Source organism: Pseudophryne corroboree, chromosome 11 (genome assembly GCF_028390025.1).
Source record: "Pseudophryne corroboree isolate aPseCor3 chromosome 11, aPseCor3.hap2, whole genome shotgun sequence".
Taxonomy (NCBI): Eukaryota; Metazoa; Chordata; class Amphibia; order Anura; family Myobatrachidae; genus Pseudophryne; species Pseudophryne corroboree.
The window spans coordinates 41,602,012-41,618,290 of record NC_086454.1 but is presented as its reverse complement, the minus strand read 5'-3'; positions in this window follow the sequence as shown (position 1 = coordinate 41,618,290).

Below are 16,279 nucleotides of genomic sequence, written 5' to 3'. Positions count from 1 at the left end.
ATTACGGAAGAATCATCTTTACGCCAAGATATCCAAATGTACCTTTGAGGTATCGTCAATTCCGTTCCTCGGTTATATCATCTCGAGTACGGAGCTTCGCATGGATCCGGAAAAACTTTCTGCCATTCGCGACTAGACTCAACCTCTCTCTCTGAAAGCAATTCAAAGGTTCTTGGGCTTTGCAAATTATTACAGGAAATTCATTAGGGGTTTCAACTTTCTACACCATTGTTGCACCCATTACCGCATTGACCAAAAAAGGTTCCAACCCGGGCTTGTGGTCCTCTGAAGCCATGGAAGCTTTCACCCACTTGAAATTAACTTTTATGTCAGCTCCGGTACTCCAAGAACCAAATTTCGAAGAACCGTTTTTCCTGGAGGTTGATGCTTCCTCAGTCGGAGTCGGAGCCGTTCTTTCTCAGTACTCTCCGGATAAGAAATTGCATCCATGTGGTTTTCATTCTCGTAAGTTCTCTCCTGCTGAACGGAACTACACTAATGGAGATCAGGAACTTTTGGCAATAAAATCCGTCCTGGAGGAGTGGAGGTATCTATTAGAAGGTGCCAAACATCTGATTACTATTTACACCGATCACGAGAACTTGTTGTACATCAAAACCGCACAGTGTTTGCATCCCCGTCAAGCTAGATGGGCGCTCTTCTTCACTCGATTCTCTTTTGTTATTAAGTACCGGGCCGGGACTTTCAATACTAAAGCTGATGCGCTGTCTCGTTCTTTAACTGTCACAGATGAAGAGGATTCCTTTGAGCGAAGTTTAATTCTCAATCCAATCTCTGTTTCCGCTGCTTCCACTACTCTGAGTCCTCCCCCTGGAAGAATGTCTGTACCAGTCGAATTCCGTCCGAGAATACTACAGTGGGCCCATATCTCCAAGTTCTCCGGTCATCCAGGGATCAAAAAAATGTTCAAATTTCTGCAAAGGTCTTACTGGTGGAACATCATGAGGAGAGATATACAGGACTATGTTAATTCTTGCCCTCAATGCACGCAGCACAAAATTCCTCGTCTGCCTCCTGCCGGATTGCTTTGTCCTCTGTCTATTCCTAGGAAACATTGGACCCATATTTCTATGAACTTCATTACTGAGTTGCCCTGCTCCCAAGGTTACAATACCATCTGGGTGATTGTTGACCGTTTTTCAAAGATGGCACATTTCGTTCCGTTGACAGGCTTACCGACAGCTCCCAAATTGGCTCTACTATTTATCCAGGAGCACTTTCGTTTGCATGGTTTACCTCTGGAGGTGGTCACAGAGCGAGGAGTACAGTTCACTGCAAGATTTTGGAGAGCACTCTATTTGGCCTTACAAATTAAACTCAAATTTTCATCTGCCTATCATCCCCAAACAAATCGACAAACTGAACGAGTCAACCAGGATTTGGTAGAATGGAAAGGTTATGGTCCTGAGGAAAGAAGTTGGATAAAGGCTTATGAGGTCTCTGCTCCTCGACTAATCCGGATCTTCCATTCTAGACATCCAACAAAACCAGGAAAGTGTCCAGAGGCCACTCTTAGCGGAGGGGGTAGTGTCATGCCGCCGCGGCCGCCGTGCTTACCCCTCCGGGCGCGCTGGGTCTCCTGGCAGCCATCCCCGCCAGCGGTCTCCGAGCCCCGGTCTTCCGTCGGCGCTGGTCCCGGCGATCATTCGGGATGTGGGCGCCACGGGTACGCCTGGCGTCCACGGAGGAGGAGTGAGCGGGTGACGTAATCGACGCCCCCTGCCAATCAGACAGAGGCGGTTAGTTCTAATTCAGACGGCGGGCAGAGCTCGGGCGCCTGAGTATAATCTCTTCTTTTGAACAGAGAACTCCAGTGCTCCAGCGTCTCAGTGGTTTCAACTTCTGTCAGACGAATCCCAGTGCTTCCAGTGTCCTGTGCTCCAGCGTTCTGCATACTCCCTCCCTGTGCTTCCAGTGTCACCGTATGCTTCAGCAGCACTCACAGTCATCTGTCATCGTGTGCTCCAGCAGCGTTCACACTCATCTGTCATCGTGTGCTCCAGCACCGCTCACAATCATCTGTCACTGTGTGCTTCAGCCACGTTTACAACCATCAGTCACCGTGTGCCTCAGCAGCGCTTACAATCATCTGTCACCGTGTGCTTCAGCAACATTCACAATCTTCAGTCACGGTGTGCTTCAGCAACGCTCAATACCTTTAGTCTCCAAGAGCCTCAGTTACACTCACAACTAACGGTCACAGTGTTTTTCAGCATCGCTCATTGTGCTTCCTGCATTGTCCTAAAATTCCTGCCTCCGTACCTGTTAGCCTCAACCTTAGTGTCTCTCAGCATCGCTCTCTGTGAGCCTCCAGCATTTCTCACAATATTCACCAGCACCTGTCTCTGTTATGCACACCAGTGCCTGCAGGAATGTACTGGTGTCTGAACGGAGAGGGATGCAAAACAAATGAACTCACAGATAGACTGGGGAATATGACATTACGTACACAGAAGGTGATAGGGTAACAAAATAAACACAAAGTGAACAGAGAAGCCCAGAGGCTAAGAAACTGGGTGTCTCCCTAGTATTAGGAGTGCTCAGATGGAAAGAAGCGAGATGTTGTGTTTTAATACGTAGAGAACCCGAAATGCTGTTGCTAAGGGCAACAGCAAAACGCTAAAGGGTTGCCAACGGGTGTGGCAGTAAACTCCTTGGTCAGAGATGGAATAATAGACACAAGTAGAGTCTCCGCAATCCTAGTCCTCACTTGCAGTGCACTGGTTCAGCTTACTGCCACTAAACTGACACCAGAACACCTTGCACAGTGAGAAAGGATTTTGGCAGGCAAGTCTGAGAATACAGCGGCAAACTTGCTAAGTTCACAGAGTAGCAAAAGAACCCCAGCAAGTTAAACGACTGACTCCAGTCTTACTGCTAGGTCTGGATTGGCAGAGTGTAGTACCAAATCCCAAGGCCTATTTACAGTAAGCAACAAACAAATACAAAGCTACACAGTACTGGATAACTTTCAGGAACTGACTAACCAACAAAGATTCAGCAGCATCTGCTTAACCTGAGAAGAGGCTTTATATAGCAGGTGCTGTCCACGCCCCACTCAGACCTCACAGACTGTGAGCACAAAAACCAGCACCGGATCCCTTGCCGTGCACAAAGCCTGTAACCACTGCACAGCAAAAGACCCGAACCGGAGTATCAGCTGCGCTCAGGTTACTCCGCTAGCACTTGTCTCCCGGTTGCCATGATGACGTGGTAGCACAGGGCAGGAGACCCTAACAGTACCCCCCCCCCCCTGACGAGGGGTCAAAGAACCCCTACCACCGGGTTTATCGGGGAACTGCGAGAAGAAAGAGCGTATCAGTCTGGGGGCATGAAGATCACAACTGCGCACCCAAGACCGCTCCTCCGGGCCATACCCCTTCCAGTGCACCAAAAATTACAGCCGACCCCGAACCATCTTGGAGTCAAGAATCCTTTCAACAACAAACTCCCTCTGGCCACGTATCAGAAGAGGAGATGGTCTTCCACTGGAAGAAGGATTACTAATCGCCCGTTTTAAAAGGGAACAATGAAATGTTTTATTGATACCCAAAGAACGGGGCAGATCTAACTGAAATGCCACCGGATTGATAACCCTAGTGATCTTATAAGGGCCGATGAACCGGGGGCCTAACTTATGAGATGGCTGTCTCAACTTCAAATTCTTGGTAGACAACCAGACGAAGTCTCCTAATTTGAAGCTGCAGGGTCTTTTCCGCTTATCAAAAACTCTTTTGGTCACTAATGACACAGACACAAGGGCTTTCTTCACTTTCCTCCAAATACCCCTAAGGACCGAAACCACAGAGGAACCACCAGGCGTGGAGTCCAGGGGTCAAAAGAATTGGCCTTAGGATGATGCCCATACACACAAAGGAAGGGAGAGATCCCTGTAGCAGAGTGAGCTGCGTTGTTATAGGCAAACTCTGCCATGGACAGATGAGCAACCCAGTCAGTCTAACACTTGGAGACATAACACCTGAGGAACTGCTCCAAGGACTGGTTCACCCTTTCAGTCTGCCCATTAGACTGCAGATGGTAGCCTGACGACAAGCTGACAGAAATCTGGAGATCAGAACAAAATGCCCTCCAGAATTTGGCCACAAACTGGGATCCCCGCGGTCAGAGACCACATCAAGTGGCAACCCGTGGAGGCGCACAAAATGCAGCATAAATAATTCAGACAGGCGTCTGGCCGATGGCAGCCCAACCAGTGGAACGAAGTGCGCCATCTTCGAAAACCTGTCAACGACAACCCAGATGGCTGTCATCCCCGAGGATTTGGGCAAGTCCACCACAAAATCCATTGAAATGTGGGTCCATGGCTTAGATGGAATAGAGAGTGGATGTAATGGGCCAACAGGAACCCCTCTAGGAGTCTTATTTCAGGCACAGATGTCACATGCCCGAACCCACTGATCCACATCCTTAGCCACCGAGGGCCACCACACCGCCCTAGATAGCAACTCCCGAGTTCTGGCAATACCCGGGTGACCTGCCGACTTCTTGGCATGGAATTCCAGGAACACTCGCTGTCTTAACCTAGGAGGCACAAACAAAAGACCTACCGGAAGGTCTGGAGGAGCCTGCTCCTGTGCTCTAAGGACTAATGACAAGAGGTCCTGGGTAATGCCCACTTTAATACATGATGGGGACACAATGGGCAATGGCTCCTCGGTGGTCTCCTGGATTGGAGCAAAACTCCGCGAGAGCGCATCAGCCTTGATGTTTTTTGACCCAGGGCGATATGTTATCAAAAAATTCAAGCGAGCAAAAAACAAAGCCCATCGTGCCTGCCTGGCATTGAGACGCTTCGCTGACTCTAAATATGCCAAATTCTTATGGTCGGTGAGAATTGAGACCACAAACTTAGCCCCCTCAAGCCAGTGTCTCCACTCCTCAAGTGCATCCTTAATAGCCAACAATTCCCGGTTACCCACATCATAATTCATCTCGGCAGGCGAAAATTTACGGGAAAAGTAAGCACAGGGATGAAGGCGATTATCAGACATTCCCATCTGAGAGAGCACTGCCCCAATACCCATCTCAGAGGCATCCACCTCCACCACAAAAGGACGCTCTGGATCTGGGTGTCGCAGCACCTTGGCCGAGACAAATGTCCTTTTGAGACGGGCAAAAGCCGCTTTGGCCTCACAAGACCAGTGAGCAACATCCGCCCCTTTCTTAGTGAGTGCCACCAAGGGCACCACTATAGACGAAAATCCAGCGATAAATCGTCTATAAAAATTCGCAAAGCCCAGGAAACGCTGAAGCGCCTTCAAACTAGTGGGCTGCACCCAATCCAGGACTGCCTGTACCTTGGAACCCTCCATTTGGAAACCTTCTGGGGAGATAATATATCCTAGAAATGCGATTTGCTGAACTTCAAATTCGCACTTCTCCAGCTTCGCCCCAAGCCGGTGGTCTCTGAGTTTCTGGAGGACTAATCGTACATGCTTCCGATGTTCCTCCAGGGAATGGGAGAAGATTAGGATGTCATCTAAGTATACAACTAAGAATCTATCCAAATATTCCCTGAGCACATCGTTCATGAAATCCTGGAAGACTGCCGGGGCATTACAGAGCCCAAAAGGCATCACCAAATATTCATAATGCCCTGAGTGGGTATTAAAGGCAGTCTTCCATTCATCCCCCTCTCTTATTCGGATTAGATTGTACGCACCGCGTATGTCAATCTTAGAAAAAATAGTGGCAGTACGAAGCTGGTCAAACAAGACCGAAATGAGAGGCAGTGGGTATGAGTTTTTAATCGTGATACGGTTCAATTCCCTGAAGGCGATGCAGGGTCGCAACGAACCGTCCTTTTTACCCACGAAGAAGAACCCCGACCCAACTGGAGACTGTGAAGGTCTGATAAATCCCTTAGCCAAGTTCTCCTGAATGTACTCTGCCATAGCCTGAGTCTCAGGACGTGACAGGGAGTACAACCTGCTCTTGGGAAGCTTAGCATTCTGCAGCAAATCAATGGCACAGTCATAGGGGCGATGTGGAGGTAGTACCTCTGCAACATTTTGGAGAACACATCCGGAAAATCTGCATAACATCCTGGCAATCCTGGCAAACTTAGCTGCGAAAGCCTGACTGGAAGGCTCAAGCAACTCCTGAAACAATCAGTACCCCAACTAAGAATCTCCCCAGAGACCCAGTCAAATTGAGGATTGTGGGCCCTTAACCAGGGTAACCCCAACACCAATGGGGCAAAAGTACAGACATTTACATAAAAGGACAATTTTTCAGAGTGTGTGGCTCCAATAAACAAAGAAATCTGGCTAGTGCAAGAGGTAATTTTACCCTGGGATAATGCTTCCCCGTTTAACCCACAGATCTCAATTTCCGATGCCAAGGGTACTAAGGGAACAGAGTGTTTCAGGGCGAATTGGCGGTCCATAAAAACCCCGTCGGCCCCACTGTCCACAAAGGCCTCAGTCTTGACAGTTTGACCGAGGATCTTCAAGGTCACCGGAATGATAAAAGTCTTCTTGGGAAATTCTGACTTCTGGCCTGACAGGATATTTCCCATCACCCTCAGGCCCTGAAGTTTTCCGGCTTTTCTGGGCATGATACTACCACATGACCTTTATTCCCACAGTACAAACACAACCCCTGCTGTCTCCTCCGCGTCTTCTCACGCGAGGAGAGGCGGGTAGCCCCAATCTGCATAGGCTCCTCGGAAAATTCCTCAGAGTCTGAGGTTCCCTTGGGAAAGAAGGAAACCTCGGTCTCCCTTTCAAGCCTACGCTCTCTCAGCCGTCTATCCACCCGGATGGATAACTGCATGAGCTGATCCAAGGTATCAGGCAAGGGATATTGTACCAGTTGGTCTTTTATCTGGTTAGAAAGACCTCTTCGGTACTGGTGTCTCAGGGCTGGGTCATTCCACTGGGTGTCATGGGCCAACCTCCGAAACTCCGTACAGTAAACCTCAACTGGCCTTCGCCCTTGCTTAAGGATCGAAATCTGAGCCTCGGCTGAGGCCGTCTTGTCAGGGTCATCATACAACATGCCCAGTGCTGTAAAAAAAGCATCAACACTTTTAAGCGACGGACAGTCAGGCTGCAACCCATATGCCCAGACCTCTGGGTCTCCTCGTAGCAAGGAAATCACTATGCCCACCCACTGAATCTCTGACCCAGAAGACTGAGGCCTAAGCTGGAAATATAGCTTGCAGCTCTCCTTGAAACAAAAGAACTGTGAGCGATCTCCAGAAAAACAATCCGGGAGATTTACTTTCGGCTCCTTAACCCCTGAAGGTGCTGCTGCTGGGGGAGCTCCGCCAGCGGCCTGGGAGGTGTGCATTTTAATGGACAAATCATTAAATTGTCGAGTCAAGACCTGCACCTGATCGACCACCTGTTGCAAAGTATTTTGAGGGGTATGCTCCATATTCCCACAAAATTTCAACAGGAGTATTGGGCTGCTGAATATGTTATGCACACCAGTGCCTGCAGGAATGTACTGGTGTCTGAACGGAGAGGGATGCAAAACAAATGAACTCACAGACAGACTGGGGAATATGACATTACGTACACAGAAGGTGATAGGGTAACAAAATAAACACAAAGTGAACAGAGAAGCCCAGAGGCTAAGAAACTGGGTGTCTCCCTAGTATTAGGAGTGCTCAGATGGAAAGAAGCGAGATGTTGTGTTTTAATACGTAGAGAACCCGAAATGCTGTTGCTAAGGGCAACAGCAAAACCCTAAAGGGTTACCAACGGGTGTGGCAGTAAACTCCTTGGTCAGAGATGGAATAATAGACACAAGGAGAGTCTCCACAATCGTAGTCCTCACTTGCAGTGCAGCTTACTGCCACTAAACTGACACCAGAACACCTTGCACAGTGAGAAAGGATTTTGGCAGGCAAGTCTGAGAATACAGCCGCAAACTTGCTAAGTTCACAGAGTAGCAAAAGAACCCCAGCAAGTTAAACGACTGACTCCAGTCTTACTGCTAGGTCTGGATTGGCAGAGTGTAGTACCAAATCCCAAGGCCTATTTGCAGTAAGCAACAAACAAATACAAAGCTACACAGTACTGGATAACTTTCAGGAACTGACTAACCAACAAAGATTCAGCAGCATCTGCTTAACCTGAGAAGAGGCTTTATATAGCAGGTGCTGTCCACGCCCCACTCAGACCTCACAGACTGTGAGCACAAAAACCAGCACCGGATCCCCTGCCATGCACAAAGCCTGTAACCACTGCACAGCAAAAGACCCGAACCGGAGTATCAGCTGCGCTCAGGTTACTCCGCTAGCACTTGTCTCCCGGTTGCCATGACGACGTGGTAGCACAGGGCAGGAGACCCTAACAGTCTCGAGTCCTTTTCTTTCAGGAGGCTTCCAGCATCCATCACAAGCTTTTGCCTGCTGCCAAATCCTGCATGAAGAAGACCTATATCCGCCCATCTCTGCCTCGGCCCAGCTGTGGTTCCCCTTCCCGGTCACCGGAAGAAACCCAGAGTCCACAACACTCCCAACCCTGGTCAGTGATACAGTGGCACATATGGCGGTATGTGCTTCAGTCCCTCCATGGTACATTGGGGTGACTCAGTATTTGCATGTATCACCGAAAATAGTGTTTTCAGGGAATATGGTGCATATATTATATGATAATGGCCCCTATGTCCGTGGTCAGTATGCATCTCCTGTATGATGCGCATTGCTAGGCCTGCTGCCCTGTCACCACAAGGCATGGGGGGAGGGGGGGGGGGGGGAGCAATTGTCTCTCTGACACAGGGCACCAAAAAGTCTAGTTATGGCTCTGCCGGGGGTCATACAGTGTGTTTGATCACAGTTCGGGAAGGGTTCTTTAATGTAAGGACAATCAGGCTGAGGGATTCTTTACCGATGAGGTGTGATGGCAAAACCACAAACAGAATTAAACAATTGACTGGTTGTCTTTCCTGCAATAAACTTTATAGCTATAATTACTAAGTTATATGATGGGGGCGATTGATCCGGGGATGTTATACAACATGCAGACGTCAGGCTGGTGGGTTTGTTGTGAGTCTCTCTGCCGCAATCTGTCGCTGGCTGCTCAAATTCAGTCATTTTGTTGGTTATGTAAAGTGATCCGTTGTACATGTTACATGATATTCGCCCTCTTGCATACTTGTACGCATCTATGCACCCCCTCTATTGGTACACCCCGTTTCATAGACATCATCGTTGTCAGCGCTCTCTTGGTACGAGAGATCCATCAGGAAACATCTTTCTCTGTAGAGCTGGCAATTACGCACCGGCCCTCACGCACCTTTATAGCCGACCTTCACCTCTCATATCAATGGCACGTGGTGCTCCGCAGTTTCCACATCAGTTATTGGCAATGGTGCCATTTGTCTAATCACGATGCACCTTCACCGCAGCAGCACGCGGAGGTTCCCAAACTGCGCTGTTTCAGATATACTGCCACCCTTAGCCCAAAAGCTGATAATCACCCCTTTTTGCAACCCGCCCCTTTTACCCATGACAGCAACGAGAGATATGTGTGCAGATGGCCTATCGCACCCCTTATATACCCACCAAGCCAGCGCATGACACGTGACGTACTTCATGGGCTACGCGCTGCCGACGTCACATGTAGGAGGTGGTCATAATAATGTAACTCGCCCGTGTATGTTAATAACCAAATATAACCATGATGATATTGTCTTTTATATAGATGTGACAGCCCTCATCCTTGTCGCTAGCCGTGGAAAATTGCGAGTCGATTTCCGCGATTAGCGTGCCTGCAATGTACATTCTATAATAGGTGCACATTGCATCCATGCTTTAATACCTGTCTGGAGTCCAGCGACAACCGCAGCATCTGCTGCAAAACTCACAGCCAAAATGGCCACCATGCATGTGCAGTAGTGTATTTAGTCTCTGGAACATGGCGGGCGTTGTGCTTCCAGAGACCTGCGCGTGCGCAGTAGGCTCCGGCACAATGCCGGAGGCTACTGCAGCGGGGAGAGGAGGGGGCCCACCTGGAACTGCACAGGGGCTCCCTCCTAAAACGACTCTAACAAATAAATAATACTATTTGTCTTTTATTGACCAACAGTGGCGACCTCGCCTAAGTTACACTCCTCTGAGGAAATCACGGACACGGGAAGAAACTGAGTGATGCTGAACCCATTGGCACAGTGACAAAGATAAATGCTGATAAACACTCTAAGCACTAATAATACTCAGTGAATATAATTGTGAGAAACTGTTACAATTAAAATTGAGTGAAGTTCTTAGCACAAATTTGGCCAAAAATGTGGGCCCATCCACCACATCTAGGTGAACTTTATTAGATGGGTCCCTAACATCCCTAATACTAACACATATAAATGTATCCATGTCTTACCTTTAAATAGAGTCCATTCTAATATGTAGTCAGCAGTGTAGGGACCTGTGCTAATTAAATGCACATGAGGGTAGAGGGGAGAGGTGCCAATACCAGAATGAAGGAGCCTCACCTTCAACTGTAGACTACATACACAAATATAGAGGAAAAAGGCCGGGGGACTTGTACTGCACACCCTATTTTTAAACATAATAAGAGGTGCTACCATGGTGAGGCTTCTAGTACCACAAAGGAAAAAGAAAAATGTGGGTGCACTAAGAATACCGATATTCAAAATAATTCTTATAAACCCTGACAATTAACATGGAGTAAAAGTGAAATTCTTAGAACAAATTTGGTCAAATATGTGAGCCCATCCACCACGTCAAGGTGAACTTCAGTAGATGGGTCCCTACCCCCCCCCCCCCCCTACCCCCCCAATACTAACACCCACCTTCTAGGACAGGTGTTGAAGCAATCAATTAGGATGCACATATGTTGGACATCAGGCCAGGTGGTGTGTGGTGGAATGCTCTTCTGTAAGCTGTGATGGTGGTATAGGTTATTGGTAATACCTCGGTAATAGAAGAGTCTTGTGCAAGACACCAATGGAGCACATGTTGCAGGTCAGACCTCATATCTCAACCCTGCAAGCTTCTATTATTCAGCTGCACCATATGCAGCTTCAACATCGATGTCCTTTCCATTTTTTATACCACCGGTCTTCATATCGTCCGCCAGTTGTTTGAATTGCTGGTAACGGGCAAATACTGTGAAGTACAGGACAACCGCGGTGAACATCAGCATAAAGATGAAGATAACACTGATGATGATGACTGTGGTGTTGATATTTTTGCTCGTCATCTCTGACTTTAGGTCATCTATGTCGGCCTGCAGTTCATCTATAACGTCACCCATTGGTTCAGAGGTCACAGATCCGTCACCATTAGTGGCAGCAGGCGCTAACGCTCGGATATAACAGTGAAAAAATCAGATTCCCAAGGCGCAAACACACTTATGCAGCCACCGGAAAATGAAAGGGGCCACCTTACCCCTATTAAATACAATAGCAAAAAAATATAATAATCCAGCAAAAGGCGCTCAGTGCAATTTCATACAGAGTATACTTATTTGTCCATAGATGTCAAAAAACTTGCTTCTATGTAACTCCTCCTGCAGTATTGAGAGTCAATCTTCCACTCCACCAGTTATTTCACGAAGATATGTAAAAAAACATGGATAAAACACATCATAGTGTAATATGTCCCATAAAGTCTATATCAGGCTTAAAACAAATCCACTGAAAATGGATGGCGTACCCCACTCACAATCAATGCAATCGATTTCCACATATAAAGGTATCTTTATCTATACACACAAAGAGCTGTATGAATGGTGATGCGTACCATACTTACTGATAGTAAAGCATGGATCCTCCCATAACGGTTTCTTTGGAAATGGATACCGATTCAGTCGTCTTCCAACATGTGCCATTCCAGGGGGAAGGTTGGAAGACGACTGAATCGGTATCCATTTCCAAAGAAACCGTTATGGGAGGATCCATGCTTTACTATCAGTAAGTATGGTACGCATCACCATTCATACAGCTCTTTGTGTGTATAGATAAAGATACCTTTATATGTGGAAATCGATTGCATTGATTGTGAGTGGGGTACGCCATCCATTTTCAGTGGATTTGTTTTAAGCCTGATATAGACTTTATGGGACATATTACACTATGATGTGTTTTATCCATGTTTTTTTACATATCTTCGTGAAATAACTGGTGGAGTGGAAGATTGACTCTCAATACTGCAGGAGGAGTTACATAGAAGCAAGTTTTTTGACATCTATGGACAAATAAGTATACTCTGTATGAAATTGCACTGAGCGCCTTTTGCTGGATTATTATATTTTTTTGCTAACGCTCGGATGTCTTTGCGGGGCGCTCCTGTTGGGTGGATCACACGAAGTTTCCCCAGCCGGATCAATCTTCGCAGATCCTCTATTTGCTGCTCTTTCTCCGCATCCCAATTGCTTCCTGTACAAACACAGACAGCAAAACATGAATTGCTAAACGTGTGCGCTAAACACTGTGCATTGCTTACCTTACATCTGACAGTATCATATATGCAGGATTTACTGTACATATATTGTCTTATGGGGAAATCAGTCACCCTACTAATCATATAAGGGGAGAAGGAACCCTGTCATGTTACCAGAATAAGACTGCTCTAAAGTCACATTGGCTGTGGGAGGATTTACCAGCCCAAATGTTTAAAGATCAAAATGATCCCTCTCACTTGCTTATCACCTGTGAGGCCTCTGTAGACCAAAATGACTTTTATTAGCAACTTTTACCCATTTACAGTTAATTGTGGAGCCAAGCGCATTGATACTTAGTTGCAGGCAAGGACGTAGCTTCCGTAGGTGCAGGGAGTGCATGTGTTATATTCACCATTGGGTGGTACATAGGGGGCCCTACAAAGTTTGGGGCCTACAAAATATCTCGTTACTGTCATGGACCTGCCATTGTAATGTTACATAACATGAACTTGGGCACTGTAAGGTGGCATAGCATGAAGTGGAGGCACTATGGTTGGCACAGTATGAACAAAGAACACTATGTCATAATGTGGTTTGGGGGTACTGGGTGGCATAATGTGTATTGCCAGACCTACAACGTGACATAACGTGAATTAGGGCACTGCTATGGGGCATAACATGAACCACTGCTGCAGAGAGGCCGCTGCCTTTCTTTGCTCATTACAAGTGATGCCCATTAGTTTTATTACACGTGTAATGAGAAATCCAGATAAAACATACAATGCAGATAACATCTGTGCACTAATAAAAGATCACCAGTGAATGTCTTATGTAGTACAGTATTATGTACAATGTTCCTGTTGTTACACAACTGTAAGTGATCAATTGAGATATTTTAAATAAATTAAGTTCATTAAATGTCAAGGCCCCGGCACTATCCCCATACCAGTGGCTAGAGATATTTTACTATTATTATCTGTCAGTAAATAAGTGTATAATACAGTCACTGAGAGAGAATACTGCCCAGCACTTCTGCCTATCCGGCTCATGGACATTTTATGAGATGGGTAGGGATATTCTGTGTATTAATGTGTTGGTTCTTTGATACTAAAATTGATTTATTTCATGTTTGGGTGTTGATGGCTTCTATTTATATAAGAGGTTCCACCCATGAGGTTCTCCTATCTTCTGCAGTTATTACTGCAGGGGTTTAGGGTGGTATTCAGAAACAAATTGTGGGGTAGACAGATGAGACATATGTGAGCTCGTTAGTATAGTAATAATCTGTGAAAGGGGCTGTAGAATAAATCTAGTGATTAGAACGCTAAGAATAAGTTACTGCGACTATACCTGAACTTTCTCCTTCATCTGACACTTCCATGCGTATCCCATGCACAAAGAGTAAGATAAGAATCAGACACGTCTTCATCTTTGTCCTCAGTGTAGAGCCGGATACTCCGCTTATCAACAAGGTGAAAAAGCGAATGGCTGCTCCCAACTCTTACCACTCAATATGTAAGCACAGGCCCATTATGATGTCATCGCACAGAACCGTCATGATGTCACAGCACAGGACCAGTATGATGTCATAGCACAGACATTAGCAGCAGCCATACAGGTAAATATTTGTCTGACATAAAGTATCAGCCTGTGTATAGGGGTATGCAGGGGCAGAGTAGGTTTGAGTCCTGGGCATGGCAGTATAGTGAAATGTTTTATTTAATAACGGGTATTGTAACGGAATAACAGCGAGCTCTCACGGTAAGTGCATGAATGTGGTATAAAGAGGATTTGTGTCCAAGTCCATTTTCTTGCAGTGGTCTGTAAATGTGTGTGTATTATTTATATATAATATAATGGGTGTACTACGATATACCGGCGCTCGGGATCCTGGCGCCTAGCATATTAATGCCGGGATTCCGACCACTGGAATGCTGGCAGCGGGACGAGCGCAAAAGAGTCCCTTGCGGGCTCACTGCAAGCACGGTGGCGTGCTATGCGCGCCTCTCTATTTATTCTCCCCCCAGGGGTGTCGTGGACACCCCAAGAGGCAGAATAGTTGTCTGTATCCTGGCGGTGGGGATCCCGGCTCCGGTATGCAGAGCGCCGGGATCCCGATAGCCGGGATATCAAGTGCCTCCCAATATAATATATTATAATATAATATATCTCCTATATATTTGTCTAAATCTGTGACTCTGTGTCCGTAACGCTGGGTGGAGTCACAGCGGTGGGCGGAGTCAGCAAGTCTCTGCTCCTGCTGCCTGTCCATCTCTCTCTCTCCCCTCCCCCCACCCATTAGCAGCTCTGATTCCCCGGCCGCGGCGTCGACCCAACAACAACGGCTGATGCCGCCCCCGGCATACACATTAGGAGGGACGGGAGGTGCAGGAGAAGGCTCTCATAGCCCTCCCTGCCCTGCGAACACACACCCGCCACCTCCTTCACACACATCCCGCTGTCCGCTCTCCTGCTGTGACAGGAGGAGAGTGCTGCAGTGACGTCATCTCCTGCAGCACTCTCCTCCTGTCACACAGCCGTCACACACTCTCCTGTCTCCGGGGGCTGCCAGCATCTACAGGCAAGCTGGAAACACCCCCGGAGCGAGAGAGAACAGACCCGCGAGGCCACGCCCCTTTCACAGCAGGCCACGCCCCCTTTTCGGCCACGGTGGGGGGAGATGTGTGTAACAGTAATGCTGAAATGCTGACCCAGTGACGCCTCTGGACACTGTACTGTTTACCAGCCTGCAGCAGCCGCCCACAGCCCCAACGGTGAGTCCCTCCGGCCATCCTATGTCTGCTCGCCACTTTACACAAGTCTCCTCTTCTGGTGCCCTCCCCCTCCACTACTTTCCCCCCTCTCTTCATCAGCTTCCTCACTGGGGTCCCTCCCTGCCGACCCGCCTCTCTATAGCCCCTCCCTACCGACCCGCGTTTCTATATCCCCTCCCTACCAGCCCACGTCTCTCTATCCCCTCCCTACTGCCCCGCATCTCTCTATCCCCTCCCTACCGCCCTGCGTCTCTATATCCCCTCCCTACCGCCCCGCGTCTCTCTATCCCCTCCCTACCGCCTCGCGTCTCTCTATCCCCTCCCTACCGCCCCACGTCTCTATATCCCCTCCCAGCCGCCCCGCGTCTCTCTATCCCCTCCCTATCGCCCTGCATCTCTCTATCCCCTCCCTACCGCCCCGTGTCTCTATATCCCCTCCCAGCCGCCCCGCGTCTCTCTTTCCCCTCCCTACCGCCCCGCGTCTCTATATCCCCTCCCAACCGTCCCGCGTCTCTCTATCCCCTCCCTACCGCCCCGCGTCTCTATATCCCCTCCCTACCGCCCCGCCTCTCTCTATCCCCTCCTCCCTATGCCTCTGTATCCCCTCCATACCGCCCGCGTCTCAGTATCCCCTCCCTACCACTCTGCGTCTCTGTATCACCTCCCTACCGCCCCGTGTCTCTGTATCCCCTCCTACCTCCCCGCGTCCCTGTATCCCCTCCCTACCGCCCCGCGTCTCTCTATCCCCTCCCAGCCGCCCCGCCTCTCTGTATCCCCTCCCTATCGCCCCGGGTCTCTCTATCCCCTCCCTACCGCCCTGCGTCTCTCTATCCCCTCCCTGCCGACCCGCGTCTCTCTATCCCCTCCATACCGCCCCGTGTCTTTCTATACCCTCCCTACCGCCCCGCGTCTCTTTATATCCCCTACCTACCGCCCGCGTCTCTTTATCCCCTCCCAGCCGCCCCGCGTCTCTCTATCCCCTCCCAGCCGCCCCGCCTCTCTGAATCCCCTCCCTAACACCCTGCATCTCTGTATCCCCTCCATACCGCCCCACGTCTCTCTATCCCCTCCCTACCGCCCCGCGTCTCTGTATCTCCTCCCTAC